We start from the raw sequence: 20,053 nt of genomic DNA, 5'->3' as shown, positions 1-20,053 counted from the left end.
CAATGATTTCAGTGGGGCACACAAAGGTGAAATCAAGAGGATAAAAAAAGAACACAATATATCTTCCTTTGTAATCAGACAAACTTATATCTTTGAACTGACCATCTGGCATAACAGCTGTAGCTTTGAAGTTGGGAGCAGGGTGCCCAATTTTTGCAGTTCCTGAAGACATCTTCTGTTATCAGCAGTTGCAGTACCGAAAACAGCACTCAGGTCACTAGTCAGGAAGAGAACGCCTCATTTTTTTTTTTTTTTTTAAGCAACTGAAATAACAGGAGTTCAGAATAATTACTGGCAACATTGTTATGTTAAGTGCTATCAAGTCTGTTCCAATTCATAGCAATCCTATGTAGAACAGAATGAAACACTGCCCAGTCCTGTGACATCTTGTCAATCATTGCTATGTTTGAGCCCTTTGTTACAACCACCTTGTTCAGGGTCTTCCACTTTTTTGCAGACCCTCTACTTTACCAAACATGATGTCCTTCTCCAGGGATTGTTGTTGCTTTTGTTAAATGTCATGAAGTTGTTTCTGATTCATAGCAACCCTATATAGTGTTCCAAGGAGAGGCTGGTAGGTTTGCACAACCTACCTTAAAGTTAGCAGTCCATTGCTTATCCTACATTGCCACACCAGGACTTGGTCCCTCCTAATAACATGTCCAAAGCACACAAGACAAAGACTCAGCATCCTTACTTCTAAGGAGCAGTCTGGCTGCAATTCTTCCAAAACAAATGTGTTTTTTTCTTCTGGCAGTCCATGATATCTTCAGCGTTCTTTGTGAACATCAATTCCTCTTCAGCCTTCATATTCATTGTCCTACTTTCACAGGCATATAAGGCTATTGAGAATATCATAGTGTGAGTCAGGTCCACCTTAAAGTGGTATCTTTGCTTTTTAACAGTTTAAAGAGATTTTATGCAGCAGATTTGCCCAATGAAATATGTCCAATGCAATACAGCATTTGATTTCTTGACTGCTGCTTTCAGGAGTGTTGATTGTAGATCTAAGTGAAACAAAATAAAACCCATGGCAACTTCAATCTCTATTCTCTTTATCATGATGTTGCTTATTGGCCCAGTTGTGTGGATTTTGTTTTCTTTATGTTGAGGTATAATCCATACTGAAGATTTTAATCTTCAATCTTCAAGAGTAAGTACTTCAAGTCCTCTTTACTTTCAGCAATCAAGGTTGTGTCATTTGCATATTGAAATTTCCTCCAACCCTTATACCACATTCTTCTTCATATAATACAGTTTCTTGGATTATTTGCTCAGCATACAGATTGAATAAGTATGATGATGGTACAACCCTAACACACATCTTTCCAGATTTTAAACCACAGTATTCCCTTGTTCTGTATGAACAACTACCTCCTGATCTATATACAGTTTCTTCATGAGCACAGCTAGTATTCTCAAATTCCCATTCTTCACAATGTTATCCATAATTTATTATGTTCCACAAAGTCAAATTCCTCTGCTTGGTCAATAAAACAGAGGAAACATCTTTTTGGTATTCTCTGCATTCAGTCAAGATTCATCTGACATCAGCACTTTTCTGAATTTGGCATGAATTTCTGGCAGTGGCCAAAGTATTGCTACAACCCTTTATAAATTATCTTCAGCAAAATTTTATTTGTGTGTGATATTAATGATATTGTTCAATAATTTCTGCATTCTTTTGTATCAACTTTTATTTGGAATGGGCATACATAAGTTTCTCTTCTACTTCATTGGAAGGTAGCTGTCTCCCAAAGTTTTTCCATAGATGAGTAAACACTTTCAGTATTTGTTGAAACATCTCAATTGACATCCTATCAATTACTGTAGACTTGTTTTTCATCAATGTCTTCAGTGTAGCTTGAACTTCTTCCTTTAATATCATAGGTTCCTGATATGGTCTTCCTTATTCACTGTCCAACTTTCACATGCATATGAGGCTATTGAAAAACCAGAGCTTGGGTTTTTCCTGAAATTGTTGAATGTCTATCAATTTTTTTTGATGCAGTGACTCTGTGTATTCCTTCCAACTTTTTAAAATTTTTCCTGTATCAGTCAATATTTTGCCTATAGAATCCTTCAACATTGGAACTTGAAGCTTGAATTTGTTCTTCAGGTCTTCCATTTTGATTTTCTAAGTCCAGATTGTTGCATATTTCACTGTAATGCTTAATTTGCCTTCTCTAGCATTCCTTTGACTATTGACAATATTTCAAAGAACGAATATTACAGAACATTTAATTCAGCTCATGAGGAACCTGTACATAGACCAAGAAGCAGTTGTTCAAACAGAACAATGGGACACTGTATGACTTAACATCAGTAAAGGTGTTGTATTCTTTCACCATACTCATTCAATCTATATGCTAAACAATAATTCAAGAAGCTGAATTCTATGAGGAAGAACATGGCATGAGCATTAGAGGAAGGCTCTTAACAACCTGCAATATGCAAATGAAACAACCTTGCTTGCTGAAAACAAAGAGAACTTAAAATGCTTACTGTTGAAGATCAAAGACCACAGCCTCCCATATGGATTTCACCTCAATGTAAATAAAATAAACATCCTCACAACTGGACCAATACATAACATCATAATAGATGGAGATATGATTGAAGTTGTCAAAGACTTCATTTTGCTTGGATTCACCATCAATACTCATAGAAGCAGAAGTCAAGAAATCAAACAACATATTTCATTAGGCAAATATGTTGCACAAGACCTCTTTAAAGTGTTAAAGAGCAAAGATTTCAGCTTGGAGACTAAAGTATGCCTAACCCAAGCCCTGGTTTTCCAATTGCCTCATAAACATGTGAAAGTTGGACAGTGAATAAGGAAGACCATAGAAGAATTCATGCATTTGGGTTATGGTGTTGGAGAAGAATATTAAATGTATCATGGACTGCCAGAAGAACAAACAAATCTGTGTTGGAGGAAATACAACCAGAATGATCCTTAGAAGCCAGACTTCATCTCTCATACTTTGGACATATTATCAGGAGAGACCAGTCCCTGGAGATGGACATCATGGTCGGTAAAGTGGTGGGTCAGCAAAAAAGAAGGAGACATCCAATGAGATGGATTGGTACCAATGGCAGCAACAGTGGGTTCAAGTATAGCAGCATTGTGAGGATGCCACAGGAGCAGGTGGGTGTTTCATTCTGTTTTATGTAGGGTTACTATGGTCCAAACCAACTCAGCGGCACAACAGCCATCCTTTGAAATCTTCAGTTCAGCTCTTTTACGTCATAATTTCTTTTGTTTACTTTAATTATTCTTTGTTGTACAAGAGTAAGCTTCAGGTTCTCTTCAGGAAACCATTAGGGTTCTTTTGTTTCCTATATTTTCAATGACTTTTTGTTTTCTTCATGCATGATGCCCTTGATATCATCCCACTCTCAATCTTGTCTTCAGTAATTAGTGTTCAATACATCAACTCTATTCTTGAGATGATCTCTAAATTCAGGTGGAATATACTTAAGGTCATACTTTGACTTTCATGGACAATTTAATTTTCTTCATCTTCAACTTGAACTTGTATATGAGCAATTAATAGTCTGTTCCTCAATTGGTCCCTGACCTTATTCTGACTGAAGATATTTAATTTCTCTATCATCTGGTAGCGTAGTGGTTACAAATCGTGCTGCGAACCTTAAGGTCAGCGGTTCGAAACTACCAGCTGCTCCGTGGGAGAAAGATGAGGCTTTCTACTCCCGTAAAGATTTACACCCTCGGAAACCCTATACAGGGTCGCTATGGGTCGGAACCGACTCGATGGCACATAACAACAACAACAACATCATCTTTCCACAGATGCAGTCAACCTGACCCCACCCAAAATTCCATGTGTTTTGTTGATGTTTACATAGTTGAGAAATGGTATTTTCAGTGAATAAGTCATTGATTTTGCAAAATTTTACAATGAGATCCCATCAATCATTTCTATTACTGAGATCCTGTTTTACAACTAATGATCCTTGTTACCACCTTTCTCATTCCAATCACCAGTATTTATCAATATATCTTGTGTGTGTTTGATCAGTGTAAGATTTCAGAAATTAATAAAAGTCTTTAATTTCTTCATCTTTGGTATTGTAGGAAATGCTGTCCATACCAACAAAAGCTCAAGTAATCCAATCTGTCCTCATTTTTGCAAGAGTAAGATTTTCTTTATCTGATTTTGCAAAATTGGGCACCCAACCCAGTAGACACAGGCAGGCATGCTGCACGGCCTGCATGCAAACAGTTTTGTTCCCCTGTCCCTAAAAAAGCCCCTCCTCCAGTTGTCAGTCCACTGCATATTACAAGGTCACATTCACCTTCCAAAGTCCACTACTAGTCCTTACTGGGAGCATTCTCATTTAAAGTTAGTTTCCCCCTTTCTCCATGAACTTCCCCTATTTCCTTGATGGTTGTATTCTTATTTTAAAGTTCCTAGCTGGTGTTCACCTCCTTTTGTTATCCTAGTTTCCTACCCCCAAAACTTCCCTTATTCCTTCACTGAAGATGGACCATGCCCACAAGAGCTATTTCTCACAGTATTATTGGTTGGTGCATACATTTGAATAGTAGCTGCATTAACTGATCTTCCATGTAGGTGTATAGAGCTTGTCCTATCATCTTACTTCAGTATAGATGTTGAAATGTTCTTTTTGACAATGAATGTGATTCCCTTTCTTTCAATTTGTCATTTCTGGCATAGTGGATCATTTATGGGTAAGTCAAAAAGTATTACCCTAATAGGGTTCTAGTCATATATGCATGGGTTTATTGGAGTCCTGGTGTGTTGCTATAGGATAAGCACTGGACTGCAAGGTCAGTTTGAACAGCAAGGTCAGAAGTTAAATCCCACCAGTCAGACAGAAACCCTATACAGGGTCACTATGAATTGGAACAAACTATATTTCAACATGTTTCTGTAATCAGTGGATAGAGGAAGGCATTCAGTAATACACTTGTCTTAGTCTCCTTAGGGTGTCTTCCAAATAGGTCTAGTCAACATAAAATAATCCACTAAGACATCCTACTTTGGCAAGTAAGGATTGGGATCTTAAAAAGTCACTCAGATGAGTGGCCGTCTAAGGTCTAACTATTGGTCTCTCCCTGTCTAGAGGAGATAAAAGTGATGAAAATGAAAGACCCTTTGAAGCAATTCATCCAATGGACTAATGAGCCACGTGAACTTCAGCTTCCAAGACCCTGAGAGAAGAACTAGCTGGTGCCAAGCCATGACCAACTGCTCTGAATGGGATCACATTAGAAGGTCCTGGATAGAGTGAAAGAAAAAGTGGATCAAAACTCAAAATCATTTTGTTTAAAAAAAGGCATATTAATCTGATAGAGACTAATGCAACCCTGAGACAACATCCCTTACTCGCCCTTCAGGTCTGGAACTGAACTCACCACCCCTTTTCCCATACCCAGCCCCACTCTTGCACAAACCCCTCCACCCCCACCTCATGGTTCACTTTTCAACCAGCAATAGATATGTATATTAGGACAATAACACTAGTGAGTTACCATAGAATGGTCAACCATTTGAGATCAAAAGAGCAGCCATTTACCTAAGGACAAAATTCAGAAGGATGAGGAAAGAAGGAAGAATTTAAATAAAGAAACACAGGGACACAGAGAGGAAGTGGATAAGTACTGTTACATTGAAGGGATTGTAATTAAGATGAAACAAAGCTTATGGTGTGTTGAATGTAAAACAGATGATCTGCTCTGTAAACCTTCACTCAATTCACAATGGTGGCAGTCATCATGTATCCTCAAGTCTGTTTCCACTAAAAACAATCCTGTGTCGTTTGAGGCTGTAAATCTTTACAGGAGCAGAAAGCCTCACCTTTCTCCCACAGAGCAGCTGGTAGATTCAAGCTGCTGACCTTGCAAATAGCCAAGGTTCCTTCAATTCACTAAAAAAGATTAAAAAAGTAAAAGGTCCAATCAGAACAGTGACTTCTGAGGGAATCTACTGTTCTAATTAAATTCAAGGCAGAGAGGTCAACTCAAGGTTGTGGTGACTTTTTTGTGGCTTGTAAGTATAATCTTGATAGATTATCTCCAAGGACACAAGACAATCACAGGGGCTTATTATGAAAAGGGTTTAAGAAAACTGAAAACTATGTCAATGAAAAAAATACTGGAAAAGTTGAACTGAGGAATTTTTTTGAGCTCTCTCTGGTAGCATAGTGGTTATGAGTTGGGCTGCTAACTTCAAGGTTAGCAGTTTGAAACTACCAGCTGTTCCATGGGAAAAAGAGGAGGCTTTCTGCTCCTGTAAAGAACTACAGCCTCAGAAACCCAATGAAGGGCCTCTGTGAGTAAGAACCGACCCCACAGCACACCACCAACATCATAACAAAGAACTTACTCATTTTTTGGAGAATATCAAGACTCTCCAATGAAAATTTTGTTGGGAAACCTTACCTCATTCATCCTACTTCCCTGTCTTGCCCCTTCAGACTTAATTTTGCTCCTAAAACTCAAAACACATTTAAAACAAACACGATTTGAGTCCCTCAAAAATGCCAAAACTCTGTTTTGACATGGCATACATTGAAGAGCACAGAATTCCTTAGGGAAGGGTTAGAGATAGTAACACAACCTTCAGAAATCTATATCTATCTAGATGGAGAATATGTTCAGATATAGTAGCTTCACATTTGGGTATTTTTGTTTAATAATAAAGTTTTCTATGATTTTGAAGCAATACTTTTTGGCTTACCCTCATATGATTGATTGAAAATGGCCAATATCAGTGCATCTCAGTTTAGTCATGCCAAGGATATTGATCTTTAAACATTCCATTTTCTTTTTCATAACTTCCAATTTTCCTATATTAATACTTTATATATTCCACATTTCAGTTATTACTGGAAGTTTGATGCTGTTTCTTCTCATTTTGAGTCATGCAACATCAGCAAATGAATGTCCCAAAACCTTTACTCTATCCACATCATTAAGGTCAACTCTACTTTGAGGATACAGTTATTATTTTGAGTGTCTTCCAACCTGAGGAATTCATCTTTCAGTACGATACCAGATAATGCTCTGCTGCTATTCATAGGTTTTCACTTACCATCTTTTCTTATTTATTAATTTATTTTACATATATATTTTTAAATAGATCACCATGCCCTTCTTCCTAGTCTGTTTTAGCCTGGAAGCCCTGCTGTAACTTGTCATCTATTAGGTAACCCTGCTGTTATGGTGAGCATAACAGCAACACACAACTTTTCATAGTTCAACAAACTGACAGACAAGTTGTGGTATCTGCTAGCAACCAAGAGATCATGGAGACATGATGTGAAATCAGGTCTTTGGAACCCTATATTATTTTGCTATAACTCTAGCCTCAGAGAAAATAACTAAAATAGCTTTCTTCTTTAAAAACTGGTTTTGACTTAACTGTTGTGTTCTTAATTTTTACTAAACATAATATATCTGTAAGGATCTATTACTAATGGCTGCAAAGTAGTAAGGAAGGTGTATAGGATACATTGCATCAGGTGTAATGGGGTACAATGCATATGTTCTCTCAGCATAAGGTATTTGTGCATTCCTCATGAAGCCAGTACTTTACATCCATTTTTCAAAAGAAGAAACTAAGATTCTGAGAAATTAGGTGACTGACATAAGGTGGCAGCTATTACGTATGATTTGAGCCCAGTCTGTCTGATTCAGTCTTTGATCTGATTCATTTCAGAGCCTATTTTTAAGTGAAGACAATGATGACAGCTCTAAAGTTTCCATTTCCATATACGATTAGATTATCACTGGAATAAGTTAAAGTTTATAATGCCACATTTAACTAAAATAACTTGCAGCTTCGTGCAAATAATTCTATAGCATTCTTCCCTCACATCACCAGGTTGGAATCAAACATAAAACAATCGCGTAGAAAAGAGCTAAATTATACTGAAACAATCAAGTGCAAAAATATCCAACTATTCCTTTATAATAAAAAGAAAAGTATCTTTAATAGATGAGCATTAACAGAACATTCTATTAGTATTCATCAAATGTTCCTAAAACATGGAAGGTTATTCATGTTTTACAAAAGAATATCCGTCTGAGATGAGGTCACCCACCAGCAGTTGACTTCTCTTCATGTCAGACTGACCTGGCCTTAACTCTAATTTCTGATGAAGGATCCAGAAACATACCCAGTCATTTAGACACTTGGCTATTCTGTCCAGTTATTAAAGAAAATCAAGGCAGCCAGATGAACACTAGGCAGAATACCTCAGATATATTGACTGAGTTCTGCCATTTGCTCAGTACTCCATGCAAGAGCTAGCTACAGCTGCCCTAGAATTTCCATGTAGGAGAGAGCTTAAGAGAAAGATGGTCTGGATCTATTATGTTGATATTTAAATACAATTTACATTAGACTGAGGAACTGTCAATTATTCATATCAAAGGAGGGATGAAGCAAATGACTAAGACAAAAGGAAATAATGAAAGAAGCAGGTTTGGCTTTTTCAAAAAGACTGCAATTCTCTTACAACTGAGACCAGAGGTGCCACCATGGTTCCCTCATACCCCAGCATGGCAGTAAAGGAGTCCATGCCCTACTGAGAGAGAACTGGCCATGAGAACTTATGGATCCTGTGGTTAAAGACTAAGAGAAAGCTCAGCCGAAATGGAGGGGACCAAATGTGGATCACTTAGTAATGTCATTGTAGAAAGACAGAGCCACACCAGATTCACCTCACTCCTGACCTGGATACTGTCACACCATCTCAAAATTGTAACAACTCTGGGGGAAATGGATATGTTTCTTGAATTGACTGAGATTTTTTGCCACACACCAGGGGATCATCATAGATATTTTTTAAATATTATTTTTTGAAAGATAATAAAATTACCTTTCCTGCACACTTGAATTTGTGGAGTGAATTTTGATACCTGACTGCCTGTTGGCTGGATAACTAGAGTTGAATGTGCCTGGGTTCTACCTACTTCTGTCTGCTTGCCTCTTTTTTTTTTTCTCTCTCTCTTCCTGAAAGTTCAATTCATGTCTCCATCACTAACATCCTATGTGATTAAAAACTAGAGTCAATATCTCTTGGTCTCAGTTTTATTCATTTGAAAATACAACACCCCTTATTATCGTGAAATTTAATGTCATGTTAACATTGTCTCCAGTTTTGTAACACAGTATTACACACCCACAAACCATGAACCCATCTCTAAAAACACAAACTTCCACTATGGTCCCAGGGACCCATCCTAAGCTTCACCTCCAGCCCTTATTTTTAACCTGCTTTCCCCAGATCTGACTTTGCTCCAATCTCATCCCCATCTGGTCCCAAACTCTTGATCTTTGACCCTGCCCTCGATCCTACCTTTGGCACTGTGGACTTGATGTTTACACATGGTCTCCCTGGGTGTGACCTTTGATATTTTCCTATGGACTTTGACTTGACTTGTTTTGCCAATTCTCAGGGTCGTATTCTGCCTAAGCATAAAATTCCCCACCCCAAGTTCAGCCCTACTGAATATAATTCCTCATCCTAGACATTTATCAAAAGGTCAGCTCAGACCTCACTGTAAGTGGTGCAGTTGGGCATACACAATTGAGGGGAAAGCTCACTGAAAGTCTTTAAATATAAAGCCCATTGCCACCCTGAAGTCTCCTGATTGCCACCCTGTCTCATCCTTCCCTCCATTACCTGCATACAATCAATCTTTGTTTAGCAGCCCAAAAAGATATTTTAGACTTGGACATTTTGTAAATGACAGCATGTGATTAAAGGGTGCCATAGAGTCAGGCAGAGTTCAAATATTATCTCCACAAACTACAAATTTTGAGTTTTAGTTTGCTCATCTAGTAAACAGAGATGATAGTATGTCACTCAAAGAGTTGCTCTGAGGATTAACATAGACTCAAGACACTCTGTGCAAGAAAGATGAGGCATTCTGCTCCCACAAAGATCTGTAGCCTCAGAAACCCTATACAGGGCGGCTATGAGTTGGAACCAACTCCTGGGTGGCGTAAATGGTTAACACATTCAGCTTCTAATCAAAAAGTTGAAGGCCTGAGTCTATTCAGTATGCCCGAGAAGAAAGGCCTGTTCATCTACCTCAAAAAAGTCCTGTGGAGTACAGCTCCACTCTGACACATGTGAGCCCCCATGAGGCGAGATCAAATGGATAGCAACTAGGTTGTTGGTTTTGTTTTGTTTTTCACTGCGTTCTTATTAGGAGATTCCTTGTATTTGTAGGACCAAAAATGTGGTAGATAGAAAAAAAGAAAAGACTGACTTAATCTACTTGCCCAAAATAGACTAAGAGACAGCCACTGAGCTTCTGAAGATTCAAAGTGAAGCCAGTTGGGGCTGGAAGGTCAATCCCTCTTTCTCATCTCTTGGGACTGGAGTGTTTACCTTTAGTAAACATAGAGAATCACCTTGGTGGTAACTGTTATCACATTCTTATCATCTTTGACAGCTGCTTGCTACTTAAGGAAATGGAGCTTCCAAGGATTACAAAAAACATCATAGGGAAAAGATTTGAGATGGTTAAACAAGGAAATTAAAACTGCTTCCATACCTGTATCAGTTAATGTAAAAGAAAACTCAGAAATGATTGTTTGCTGCTCTTGTTCTAATCCCTATCCAACTTATTTTGTTTTTTGTTTGATTGTTTTTCTAAAATAGAATTTCTAACTTTTGAAGATGGAAAGAACCCAGTACATATTGATACTTGAATCTGAGGCCATGGGGAAAGAGTCTCAGTATAAAGTGCCTTTAAAACACATCCTAATTATAACAACAAAAACAAAAGTAATAATGGGAAGTATAGAAAAGTCACTGTAGCTATGGTTGCAATAACCTAAATTATAAAGGGATAGATGTCCCTATTGAGGGTAGATAATTTATGGTGTTTGTACAGGGAAAGACATTAGCCAACCACAATTCATTCTAAGGAGGATTTTGAACAAAGTCCAGATGGTGTTTCAGCAGTAAAATGCAGTTATCCTGGGACTATTTGGTGAACAACAAAATCATTCTAGTCAAGCTCACTGTCCTTTATAAGAATCAAGTTCAACAGAAGCAGAACCAGAAACAATGGGAAACAGTTGTACCACATTTTAGTATTAGGAATGCTACAGTTATCTTCATTCTATTGTCTGATTTTTTTTAATTCACAAGTCATGCAATAAAGGAAACAAAAGAAGGGGAAATTTCACATCCCCATCATCCTACATCACATAACCATATGCACATATTATTCAACACAATGAAATCAAAGTATAATTTCAGTTTGTATTCTGATTTTATAATTTAACAAATTTTAAAATAATTATTCAATATTATCATTTTTTATGGTTCCATAACATTCTAATTCATGTGCCATCATATACTGTACAAGGTCCTCTAAATTTGCTAGGTAGGATGTCTCCAGTATTTTTTAAACTACAAAGAATATGCTAAGCAGATACCTGTAACCTCTTTTTGAAATTTTTTCCTTTTAGGCATCATAGTCTGTTAAAAATGTGACAACATAATTAAAGTATGTCCTTCAAATGAAGTTTGGAACTTTGAAAAATCATTGCTTTTATGTTTAGTGTTTCTCCACATTTGTGCTAACATCGCCACCTTAAAATTTTCCATTTCATAAAGCTGTTGCCAAATTCTATTGCGCTCACAGTGTGTTCCATTTTGCTTGGCTCCAATCAATTACAGGAATATAGATGATTTACAATCCAAATCATTTGAGCTCATACATTTCACATAAGGTAAAACGGAGTTGACAACCTCACTTGAAAATGTTAAAAGGGTGGTCCATGTTTTCATGCACTAGTAAGTGATTTCTCAGTTAAAGCTGAATGCATTTGAATATGCAATAAAGCCAGCATAGCACACAAGTCTGGGTTTTGTGGAATGCACAGCAGGGGATCATTGCTATACTGAGATTAAACATTTCATTAATTAGCTAAGTCTCAAATCGATTTTTCCTTTCTAACTTGCTTCAGTAACTCCCCTCATGCTTTTGCTTTTTTTCTAGTAATAGACAAGTATAGACATACTATTTTTAGGAAAATTACACAATTTTTTTAACTTCTAAAAGAAATCTCCTTGTGACAATTTTGAATGATTTCTAATTGTCTAAAAGTTCATTCCATCTTTCTACTGCTTTCCCTCTGTTCTCCTCCACAGTGGTTGTTTATTGAAGAAAAGTGTAGGCACACCTGGTTACACAGGATGCGGGCCAAAAGGGTCATTTGAATGACACCTGGATACTAGAAAATAAATTTTGAATTGTCTTCTTCTAACAGGCAAATTGGCACATTGATCAATTCATAGAAGCATTAAAGGAGAATTGGTACTGATAACCTTATAAAAATCATGTTTCAATTACTATAAAGTGGAATCCAATTCTGCTAGCCAAGCAGGGTTTGAGAATAATAAATCTGAGAGGTTTTTTTGGTATTGAAAAGGCGCAATATAAGACATGCTTTCTGGGGAGTGGAGGGATAGGGACAGAGGTTATGGATCTAAACTTGACATCGAATCAGCAAAATCATTTAATTTTTTTTTCACAGATAATGAACTTATAGTTCAAAATCAATCATTAGAATAAAATTCGCTAGCATAAGGAGCTCTGGTAGCGTAGTAGTTACGAGTCGGGCTGCTAACCTTAAGATCAGCATTTTGAAACAGCTGTTCCGTGGGAGAAAGATGAGGCTTTCTGCTCATGTAAAAGATTTACAGCCTCAGAAACCCTATGTAGAGTAGCTTTGAGTGGGAAAGGACTCCTAGAACATAACCACCACCACCACCACAAGAATAAGAGAAAGAAAAAAAAAAAGTAAAGATATAATTACATACTTTGCACAAGGAGTTCTGGTAGCATAGTGGTTACGAATCGGGCTGCGAACCGCAAGATCAGTAGTTCGAAACTACCAGCTGTTCCGAGGGAGAAAGGTGAGGCTTTCTGCTCCCCGTAAAGATTTACAGCCTAGGAACTGACTTAACGGCACATAACCAACCAACCTACCAACCAACATGCTTTCCACAGTTACATGAGAGTATCAGTTTACTAATGGAGTCCTGGTGTGATGCCGTAGGAAAAGCACTCGACTGAAAGGTCCATTTGAACTATAAGGTTGTGATGGTTCAAATGCACCAGCCGCTCCTTGGAAACCCTATACAGGGTCAGTATGAGTTGGAGCTTACTCGACAACACTTAACAACAACAACAATGACCCTGGTATTAGACTAATCTTGGTGTTTCATTCTCTAAAATGTTGTCTCACAAGAAATAGAAGATTGAACCAAATCAGGTTCAGGAAAGAAATCGGACAGACCAAGCATTTTAAAACAACAACAACAAAAAAAAACCTATTGCCATTGAGTTGAATTCTGACTTCTGTTAGTTAGATTCAGCACTGAAATAAAAAGGAAACACTTGGCTCCACTTGGCAACAAGTTACCAAGTACCGTGTTAGAACTAGCAAAGTACCTTGTTGCTGTTGTTAAGTGCCATAGAATCAGTTCTGACTCATACTAACCCTGCATAAGGTTTTCAAGGAGTGGCTGGTGGGCTTGAACCACCGACTTTGTGGTTAGCAGTACGCTGCTTATCCTACAGCATCATACCATGACTCCAGCAAAGTGCTTTGGGAAATACTAAAAGGCAGGACTACACTAAAAGAGAAGACATTCATATTGCATATCACTAACGAGTTTCAACTTGATGTTGAGTACATGTTTGAACCTTATCTATTTCTCTGTTTTTAAGAGGAAGGGCTATTGAAAAACACCTCACAATTATTGTAAGTGCTATATGTACTATAATGATTTCTAAGGAGTCCTTGTAGTATGGTTGATTACATGTTGGGCTGCTAACCGGAAAGTCAACAATTTTAATCCACTAGCCACTCCACAGGAGAAAGATAAGGCTCTCTGCTCCCATAAAGATTTACAACCTTGGAAACCCTATTCAGGGTTGCTATGATTTGAAACCAACTCCACAGCACACAACCACCAACACCACCAACTACGTTACCAAGCATGATATACTTCTCCAGGGACTGATCTCTCCAGATAACATGTCCCAAGTACTTGAGATGAGGTCTCTTCATCCTCAGTTGTCATACTTCTTCCAAACTGTTTTTTTGTTGGTTCTTCTGAAAGTCCATGGTTCTTTCAATGTTCTTCCCCAGCACCATAATTCAAATGTATTGATTCTTCTCCAGTCCTCCTTATTTATTGTCCAGCTTTTGCATGCATATGAAGCAATTGAAATTACCATGGGAGCATGATGAATGCATATGATAAGTAATGGACTGGCAGCCACAAGGTTCACAGTTCGAGCCCCCAGATGCTCTGAGGGAGAAAGATGAGGCGTTCTGCTCCTGCAAATACAAGGTTGCTATAGTGTGGCACTTTGGGTTAATGTGCTGGACTGCAAAGTTGGTTCAAATTGCAAGGTTGGCAGTTCAAGCTCACAGGGTCATCAGGCTCACCAGCTGCTTCTGGTGATAGTGTGCCATGGAGTCAGTCCGACTCATAGCGATCCTGTATGGGGTTTCTGAGGCTGTAAATCTTTATGGGAGCAGAACGCTTCATCTTTCTCCCATGGAATGGCTGGTAGTTTCGAACTGTTGACCTTGAGGTTAACATAACCACTATGCTACCAGCTGCTCCTAGGAAACCCTATACAGGGTTGCTATGAGTTGGAACCGATTTGATGGCACTTAACAACAACAACAATCTAGGCTTGCGTCAGGCACACCTTAGTCCTCAAAGTAACATCTTTGCTTTTTAACACTTTAAAGGGGTTCCTTTCCCATAGATTTTCCTTATGCAGTACATTATTTGATTTCTTGACTGCTGCTTCCATTGGAATTGATTGTGGACCCAACTAATATGAAATCCTTGACAACTTCAATCTTTAATCTATTTATCATGATGTTGTTTATTGGTCCAGTTTTGAGGATTTTTATTTTATCAAGAGGTCAAGCAGAGTGGGTCAAGCATTGCACTGCTAACGGCAAGGTCAGTAGTTCAAACCCACCAATTGTTTGTGGGGAAAAGATAAAGCTGACTTCTCCCATAAAGATTTCTAGTCTCAGAAATCCTGAGGTGCAGCTACACTCTGTCCTGTAGGGTCACTGTGATTCAGAATAGATGCGATGATGGGAGGGGTTTGGTTTGGATTTACAATGAGGTGTAATCCATGCTCAAGGCTGTAGTCTTTGATCTTCATCTGTAAGTGCTTCAAGTTCTCTTCACTTTCAACAGACAAGACAAGGTTGAGTCATCTGCATTTCACCGACTGTTAACAATCTTCCTCCAATCCTGATGCCATAGTCCTCTTCATATACTCCACTTTTGCAAATTATTTGCTCAGCATACAGATTGAATAAGTATTGTGACAGGATACAACCTTGACACACAGCTTTTCTGATTATAAACCACATATTATACCCAAGTTCTGTCTGAACTATGGCTCTCTTGGTCTGTGTACAAATTATGCATGAGCAGTTAAATGTTCTGGAATTCCCATTCTTCATAATGTTATCTATAGTTTACTATGATGCACACAGTCACATGCCTTTGTCTAGTCAATAAAACCCAAGGTAAGATCTTTCTGGTACTCTTTACTTTCAGCTTTATGGAGTCCCTAAGGAGTTTGGACATGATACTACAGATGCTGGTGCAAATAATTAACAAATAATTGTTGAGCACCGACTATGTGCCAGGCAGAGACACTAAAAAGATCATCAAGACTCAACCCTTCCCAAAGGAACACACACCATACTGGTGGGAAAATGATAAGAAAATCAGCAACCATATTATAGAACAGTGATTGTTAGTAGAATGTAGAAGAAAGGAAGAAGTTCCCAGAAGAACACTGAATTCAGCATGACAGAGATTATCAGGAAAGAAAATTATTGAGATGAAAATTCCAGGCAGTAACAAGTGATTTGAGTTTGGTAACTAAATTAGTCAGCAGGAAGACTAATTTAATGAGCCAGTGGAGATACTTTGGAAATGTAAAGCAGTTTGAACTTTATCTTGAAGGCATTAGGGATCCAACAGAGGGTTTTACATAAAGAGAAGACACAAACTAGATGTATAAAGGAGTCCTGGTGTGGTGCTGTAGAATAAACACTGGACTGCCAACCACAAGAGGAGTGGTTCAAATCCACCACCCACGCCTCAGAAGCCCTTTACAGGGTAGTTCCGGGTCAGAACCCACTAGCTGGAGCACAACAATGACAATAGCATGAGAGAGAGAGAGAGGCCAAATTTAAGAATTTAGCAACATTTTAAAACTAGGTAAATTAAGACACTAAGAATAGAAATAGAGTAAGAACTAGACCAGAGAGGAATTTAGAAAGGAAAAATTACAGAATTTGGGAATGGAGTGTAGTGAGGGGAAATCGAGAATGATTTTTCAGGCTTATTCTTTCCGTTGTTAAGTGCTGTCAGGTCAGTTCGAAATCACAGCGACCCTGTACCGGGTTTCCAGGAAGCAGCTGTGGGTTTGAACTGTTGGTCTTGTTGTTCACAGTCCAGTGCTGATCCTATAGTGGCCCACCAGAAGTCTTGAAAGTTATATACATATTGCTAAAATCCAATAGCAATCAAAAAGTGTTTAAAACTTAGATTGGCAAAATAATTGTTTTTAAGGAGGAAGAATTTGTCATTGAGATTGTTCGGAATTTCTGGCACACAGTTTTGTTATTTTTCAATTCTATAATGAAAATGTACACTGTTGTTGAATATTTACACCTTTATTGCATGCCTCTGGACAGACTATTCCTACAACTGTGTCCTCCGTAAGCCCTGAGAGATAGTATCTGGTCTATTTCGGTAAAACTCCTTGACATAACACGGTCTCACCACCACAACCACCTTGTTTCACCTCAGTCCAACAACACCATTCTGAGAACCAAGTATGTGACCTGCTTAAAATGAAATAATTAAGTACCTACAAAAATAGTAGTGTTATTATTTGCTCATTCCTTTGTCTGGAGTGAGTTGTAATACGAAACTCGGGGGAATGGACAAATGTTAGAAATGTAAAAAGGTGAGCCACATGGGGATCATATGTTCTAAAGTGGGTATGTTCTCCAGAGGAGAAAGTGGAAGGACACAGAGGCAGACCTGGGACTAAGGCCCTGGATAAGGCAAGGGAAAAATAAAGAAGAAAGCCAAAGCCAGAGGTAATAAAATAACAGAAAAGAGGAGTGTTTATGAAAACCAGTGAAGTTCTGGTGTATGTTATTGAAAGTCTCAGGAAAAATTAAGACATAAGAAAAGTCTATATGTTTGTCAAGGAGATCATTGGAAATTTTTGATAGATGGGTTTAAAACAAATAACTGAGGCAGAAATTTATTTCTACATGGAAATAGTTAAATGCCACAGAAGTAGAAGTCAAAGGGTTTACATAACTCATTAAGAGTTTGATATGCACACACACAGACACAATCGAGTTGGGTAGTAGTTAAATATATAACTGAAGGAGCTCTGGTAGCATAGTGGTTATGAGTCAGGTTGCTAATCTTATTATCAGCAGTTCAAAACTATCAATGGTTCCATGGGAGAAAGATGATACTTTCTGCTCCCATAAAAATGTACAGCCTCTGAAACACTCTCTATACAGGATCATTATTCGTGGGGCCAGCTCCATAGCACATAACCACCACCACCAAATATATAGCTGGAGTATTTAATATATATTTAATAGCACATATTTAATAAACAGAAACATTTTCTGTTTGTTGTCTTAGATTATTTTAAGATGAGAAGTTGTGACTACTAGAAAGAGGAGGAGATAGGCAGAGAGTATTCTGGAAGTAACATAGATTAGCGCGGCACCATGATAGCTGTTCATTGGATGAACAAGTCAAAGAAGACGGAAACAAAGGGTGAAATTTGCTGACTAACACTGGGATCCAAAGGAAACAGTGTTAACAGTTTGGGTCAAATTGGAGGAACCAAGAGATTCCAAGAAACCAAGACAGAAAGTTTACTAGTGTCAAAAGTAAGAGATAAACAGTAGGCATCATAGAAGTTTTATTTATAAGATTATTGAGTTGAAGTCAACATTGGCTGATGATCAAGACATTTGAGAGTCCAAGTTTTAAGAAACACTTATATTGCTGTGATTAGGCAAGTGAATAAATAAGCACTTTGAGATCTGGATGCTTCAGAGTAGCAGGTATCACCTGACACTATTCTTCTAAAGAGTGCAAGGTGAGATATTTGATAGATGCATGTGAGAATATGGGATTTTGAGTCTGGGTATCTTAAATAAATATATAAGTGTAAGTAAAACTTATTGCTATAAAATCATTAAACAAAATGTGCACCTGTTAGCTATGCCCACCTGTGGACCAAAACCATAGATCTGCTCAGCAATCTGTTAAAATGAGGTGACCAAGTGATGGGGTAGTATCACAAGAGGCTAAACTGTATCTTGTACTCAGTGTTGTAAATTATTAGTTTGTTACATAATATGCATATCTAGCCACATAGCAGGAGGATAACATCTTCCAACAAGTTATTAGTCTTTTAAATTGTAACAAATACTGGTACTTTTATTCTTTCTTTCCTCTTTGCTAGTATTTTGTCTATGATCATTCATTGATAAAAAATACACAATATTCACAGAATGAAGTCTGTCAAGAAACTAAGTATACTGTCCAGCCACTGTCCTGGATAAGTATTCCCATTGTTTCGTTGTTCCTTGCAGAGGTGAGAGGTTACAGGAAATTGTATGTTGACACAAGAGTGTTTCCATATGTTGGAGTCAAATCACTGTTAGTATCATTTTCTTCCTCTTCTTCACTGATATTTCGATCTATGGGATTTACTGAAGCTTTCACTATCGACTTGTGTATAAGCGCATACACAAACCTCATTATATTTGGAAGATTACTACTCCACTTGCAAGTCATGCTTTTCAACCTGTGGATGCTTTCATTCAGAGTCTACCTTACCATATATATTCTTTAATTATGTTTTCCTTTATGCAACCTTATATTTAAGGTTATTTAACCTTATTTAAACTTATAAATTGTACATGGCTTATTTAACCTTACACATCATGGTCAATATCTGGACAATTTCCATTCATGATGATGATTATCTAAATGCTCTAAAATCTTAAGAGCATTTATTAATGGCATGGCTCATCATATAGACCATCACTTATTCTTTGACTATAACTATGGACTCGACGGCACTTAACAACAACAACAACATGGATAGATTTACATTGTGAGATAGAATTGGAAGCTTGTTCAAAAATCTTTCTTCTTTTGAAGGGACGGGACCATTCAGTTATGTGAAGAATATGACAGAAGCAAAATGCAATGGCCATTTAGAAAATAGTTGTAAAAATGAAAAATGTTTTCAATGGAGAGTATACAAAGAATAACTAGATTATTGTTCAATTATTCATTAAGTATGTCTAAAAAGTAAAATTATCTACATACAGCAAAGAGTGATGGCAAGTAAATGGTATTATTTGAAAGGAGCCCTGTAGGTACTTCTGAGAAATGGTCATAATGGTACACAAAAGGAAGAGTCTATGAGCACCACGATTTTAAATTAATGATTGAAGTGCTAGATATTGGTATAAAGCACAACAGTTCATATATCCTCAATGTCAATTTTTTTAAAAAAAGGGAAAACAATTTTATTATTGAGGGAACCAGGCTTTGTCCTTTTGCTTTAATCTCCTCATATGCATTGAGAAACATCCATCCATTATGCTTATTAATACCAATACTAAGATTAAATAAATACTAATATAGCTCCTTGGAGATCCTATACAGGGTCAGAACCGACTCAACGGCACTTAACAACAACAATATAAAGATGATTCCTTGTTTCTAGAATGGTTAAATCTTAGGTTTGGGGATGAAGACGACTGCTTGCGCTTTGTTAAGTGAAAACATCAATGTGAAAAAAGTTCTTGTGTAACACATTAGCAGTTATGCAAATGACCTAATAGCAGGTACAATAAGATGATCATCTTCCTCCACACAGGAAGCTCATTCTATGGGGACATTG

At 37.6% G+C, this 20,053-nt stretch overlaps 1 pseudogene; it reads left to right on the top strand.

The window, feature by feature from the left end:
* The window catches only part of LOC102840848, a 178,082-nt pseudogene extending 158,663 nt beyond the window's left edge, over nucleotides 1–19,419 (top strand).
* Nucleotides 19,420–20,053: the final 634 nt, after the last annotated feature.

This window comes from Chrysochloris asiatica, unplaced genomic scaffold (genome assembly GCF_000296735.1).
Source record: "Chrysochloris asiatica unplaced genomic scaffold, ChrAsi1.0 scaffold00084, whole genome shotgun sequence".
Lineage (NCBI taxonomy): Eukaryota > Metazoa > Chordata > Mammalia > Afrosoricida > Chrysochloridae > Chrysochloris > Chrysochloris asiatica.
The sequence above is the reverse complement of the archived record's forward strand: the minus strand, read 5'-3'. Positions and strand labels throughout refer to the sequence as shown.